This window comes from Podarcis tiliguerta, assembly GCF_965153285.1.
Source record: "Podarcis tiliguerta genome assembly, chromosome: 12".
Taxonomy (NCBI): Eukaryota; Metazoa; Chordata; class Lepidosauria; order Squamata; family Lacertidae; genus Podarcis; species Podarcis tiliguerta.
This window is the reverse complement of record NC_139545.1, coordinates 26,421,024-26,425,159: the sequence shown is the minus strand read 5'-3', so window position 1 is coordinate 26,425,159 and position 4,136 is coordinate 26,421,024. Positions and strand designations below refer to the sequence as shown.

General features: G+C 38.0%; 1 long non-coding RNA gene across 1 annotated transcript; it reads right to left on the bottom strand.

Moving 5' to 3' along the window:
* Positions 1-1,078: 1,078 nt before the first annotated feature.
* LOC310660666 lies at positions 1,079-2,763 on the bottom strand. Its single transcript, XR_014503592.1, has 3 exons — positions 2,330-2,763; positions 1,374-1,487; positions 1,079-1,254 (listed from the first exon to the last, which is right to left on the bottom strand). It is a non-coding gene; the product is annotated as an uncharacterized lncRNA (long non-coding RNA).
* Between the last annotated feature and the right edge of the window lie 1,373 nt (positions 2,764-4,136).

Here is a 4,136-nt window from a genome sequence, read left to right as displayed (position 1 = left end):
AGCACGATTTCTGTTCTCATCCTATAGCAAATTTCTTAACCCGAGGTAATATTTCTGGGTTAGCAGAGTCTGTAACCTGAAGCGTATGTAACCTGAAGCGTATGTAACCCAAGGTACCACTGTAGTTTCCAAAATAGCTCAATGGTAAGTAAGTTTGGTGATGACAGGAAAGTCTTCAACACATAGGCATGACGTTCCCTCTGGGCTATATTGCAAGTCATTGAAGCAAAGTAGCCCTCTTCCATTGTTTCAAGTTTTGCCTCTGACCTAGGCATGTTCATTATAAATATGTCTCTTGAGAGCTCACTGCTTTCCATGTGACTGTAAACCAAGGAAATGCAGGGCTGAGGACCACCACACAGAGAGAGTTCTCTACAATACAGGTAACTTGAAATTACATGCATTTAAATTATGCTCGTTCAGCTTTATGCACTTGGCAAAAATAAATTAAAACAAAGACAGAAAGGGGGGAAAGGGGACAGGCAACTGAGGAGGAAACTTTGGCAATCCCACCTACCACTGAACCCAATGTGTTCTGACTATATGCGATTTTGGTTTTAGTTGGGGGTTGAAAGCTAATGCCATTTCCTGAACTTTTCTGCTAGCATGAACAGAAACTCTGAAAATGGGCTAGTGCTTCAGAAGTTTATTTTAGATAATAGTTTCAGTTGCCCCTGAAAAGAGCGTTCTGCTCAAAATGCATGGGGTCTTAAAAATTGCATTGCTGCTTATGTATCTTTGAGGTTTTTCCTCCCTTTTCTCCCTGGGATTGGTGCCTCTCTATCTTTTCTGTTTCTTGATACTGCTTAAAACCAGTATATTTCTTCTAAGTCTGCCAGCTCTTCAAGACCTTTGCCATAATCCAAAGCACCGTCAGAAGTGCAGTATACTAAACAACAGCTTATCCCTATGCACTTTCTCCATTCACTTCAGTGGAGCAAATGCTGGTGTCCCTTGAAATTTGGTGAGAGTAGAAGTCTGCATGTGTAGGGGAGTCTGAGGGATGCATTGGAATAATAATAATAATAATAATAATAATAATAATAATAATAATTCATTGTTTATAACCTGTCCATCTGGCTGGGTTTCCCCAGCCACTCTGGGCGGCTTCCAACAAAAGATAAAAAATACCTTAAAACATCAGTCATTAAAAACTTCCCGAAACAGGGCTGCCTTCAGATGCCTTCTAAACGTCAGATAGTTGTTTATTTCTTTGACATCTGATGGGAGGGCGTACAGTATACACCAACGGAACTGTAACATCAACAGAAAGAATAGAAAAAAGCTAATATATGTAATAGCAGATTTATCACAGTACCATCAGACAAACTCAAATAAAATAGCAACAATAATCCCCCCCCCTTGCAACTCACTTTTTGTGTGCAAATATATAGAAGTGTGAAACTGGTGTTGCAAAAATGGAAACCGTTTTACTATCTGAGGATTCGAAGAAACGGTGCCAAACAGCTGCAAAGGACTTCAGTTTCCTGCAACAAAAGTACACCATAATTTTAATACAAATGAAAACAGAGATCCTGTACTTTTAGTAGCCACTGGCCTACTTATTAGAAGCTCCTCTTACTGCTCACAGCCAGGAAACACATAAATTCTTTCCAATTCAAGAGATCAGGGAATCATCGAAGCATCCCAGCATGGCACCTTTGATCTTTAGTGAGTGACTGTCCCACCATTTCTGTGGTTGTGACTGAGTAATTTTTTTAGTGACAGGATGCTAATATTTGTTTATTTTTAAAATTGGACCTACTCTTTTGATTAACTTTGATATTATGGACCATATCTGCCTAATGAATATAACAGGGTCATCTGTAGCCTATTTTGTATCAAAGAAGACAGATCTGCTTGTATCTGCTTAATGATTGAAACAAACACAGATTCTCCTCAAGGACTCTGAGGAGGATCATGTATAAAACATATTAACCCAAGAGTTGACAAGGTATTACAAATTTCCCACAACTGATTGAATCCACAGATAATCTTACTATCTCCCTGATAACATTTGCAAAATGAAATTCTTGAGTGCTACCGAAGCCATATTTTTTTACTGAGCCTGTCATCTGGAAATGACATACTATAAAAATGCCAGGGTCCATGAAAAACTAGATATTAGATATATACAATTATAATAAACGGGAATGAGATACAGATAGCAGAAATTCTTAAGAAGAATAGAAAGACTAAGGTGATGAAGTATGTTTGTTGTACTTTTTGTACATACTATTCCATTGTTTTCTTAATATTGCATCATAGAACTATAAAAAAGTGATTTTCAGTTAATTTCTAAGAATACCATTGAAATTAACAGGATTACATGATTGTAAAATGATGTAGCAGTTGATAAGATGGGCTAACCTGGGTGGAAAAGATGACTAATATAACTGTTTGCACATGTACGCACACTTTCAATCCAGAATGTTTTCTTAGATTTATTTAAGACTGTAAATTTCAATTTTATAGTAGCTGTCTCACAATTTGTTCTGTTTTGCAAAATGTCATCTGCCGCCATTCAATATTCTGCAAGGATGAAATAAAGGACACGTGTGTCTCATATTTTCCCCCACCCCAGAGACAATTTTCTGTCTCAAGCTGCTTGGGGCTGCCTGCATTATAGTAATGGAGTCCATAAAATGTAATAAGCAAAAGGTGTACTTTAATTAGCCAAGTCATGCTTTGAATGAATAAATCATGTAGATGCATCTGTAAGGCTTACACAAGTTTAGCTCATTATAGTAACTGAAGATAGAGTTTGTTGACAACAGAGTGCTCAGTTCTAGCATTGTGATCCAGGTCAATCACTTGACAGACTTTTGTCATGATCCTGCCTGGGAGGCTGAAACTAACTTGTATGTGGCTTTGTGGGTGGGTAGCTGAATGGATGCAGCATTTTACTGCCAAATATTGTTTGCCTAAAGAAAGCAAGGTAATTGGCTGTTGCCTGTTATGAACCACAGAAGAGAACAGAGGTCATGTCTCCCAGCGCCCTGAACACACAACATTTCCAAGGATTCTTTGGGGAAAGCCATGATTGTTTAAGTGATATAAGTGTGTTTTAAATGCATTGCATTGAGGTGGTCAGAAATACCAAGAAGGCTCGGAAGAGGACTTTTATTACTACTGTCCCCAATTGCCTCTTTTGGCTACTGATCCTATAACTACTGAGAACCAGGGCCAACCACCTAAGTGAGGAGAGGCACCAATCAGCAGGGTAACTGCATCCTGTTGCTAGGCAACACTTCACTACCAGAGGAGGCCTATGTCCCCTGTAGGGATGGAAGGACCAAACAATTTCTGGTCCTCTCAGTTTCTCATTTTTTCCAATCTTAAATTCAATTTCCCCCATTTCGCAGTAATATGTGTCTTAATTGCTTATTTTAAATCCTCATGAAATGAGTATTAGATTATGTTGGAAATGTAAAGAGAAGGATGGAGATTTATATCATATGTAGTGGACATGTGACAAGGTAAGATCATTTTGGGAACTAATCTACAATGAACTGAAAAAGATGCCTAAATCTACCTTCCCCAAAAAGCCGGAAGCTTTTCTGCTGGGCTTGATGGGAGAGGAAATTGCAAAGGTAGAGCAAAGACTATTTATGTATGCCACAACTGCAGCGAGAACTTTATTAGCCCAAAAGTGGAAGTTACAGGAATTACCAACGATGGAGGAGTTGGCAGATGAAGATGTTGGATTACGCGGAACTGGCAAAACTGACCTGCAGAGTTCGAAACCAAGATGAACTAAAATTCCAAAGAGACGGAGTCAATTCATTGACTATGTAGATACTAATTATAGAAGTTTGAAGGCACAAGCAGCATTGAAATAAACCCTACGACATGGACTTTATAATATAAGATTAAACTGTGAGATATAGATTTGAAAAGGGAAAGCTTGTTGGCGGGATGGAGGGGAATCATAAGCTCAGAAGAGCGGTTGGAAATTATTGTTTATTATTGTTCAATAAAAATTATATCAAAAAAAGAAAAGCCAAGCAATATTTTAGTGAAAATTTCTCCTAACAAGCACATTTTTAAACACACTTTTAACTAATGTACACATTTTTGCAAGCCGTTTCCCCTAATATAACACATTTGGTATGTTATTTTCACTGATATATTCA